The following is a 549-nucleotide window of genomic DNA, read 5'->3' on the forward strand; positions in this document are numbered from 1 at the left end:
GACTCTCTGGCCAGAAAGGGGACTGCAGGCACACTGAAAACATTGTGCAGACATGCCACTCTACCTCCCCTCCCTCCCCACCTGACCCAAAGAGATTCCGCCTGAAGCAACAGTATCTCAGGCTTCCTCATAGGGACGACCCTGATTGTGCTGCTTCTCCTTTCACCGTCCAGTCGCAGGTTGGGGGCTGGTCCGGGACAGTCTGGGCTCAGAGGAAAAGGGTTGAACGATGATGGCCATCAGGCTTGTGGGGGAAAATAAATACTGCGGCGGGAAAGCTCTAGAGCGAAAGGGAAAATTGCAAGAAAAGCTGCAGTTTAATTTTATCTTTTAACAGGATATTAATTATGATCAGGGTTGTCCCTATAATGAGGCAGCCTGAGCCCCTAGGTGGGATCTCGGGGTGGGGGGGGGGGCGCTCTGCTGCCCGCCTCCTTTCCAGCCAGAGCATTCTAGGTTGCTGAGAGCTCTTAGTAACCTGGGATGTTTTGTCCGGGATCCCGTCCAGCTCCTGGCAACCAGTGATGTCTCTGGTTGCCAGGGGCTGGG

The sequence above is a fragment of the Nanorana parkeri genome, unplaced genomic scaffold, assembly GCF_000935625.1.
Source record: "Nanorana parkeri isolate BGI_ZX_2015 unplaced genomic scaffold, ASM93562v1 scaffold237, whole genome shotgun sequence".
Lineage (NCBI taxonomy): Eukaryota > Metazoa > Chordata > Amphibia > Anura > Dicroglossidae > Nanorana > Nanorana parkeri.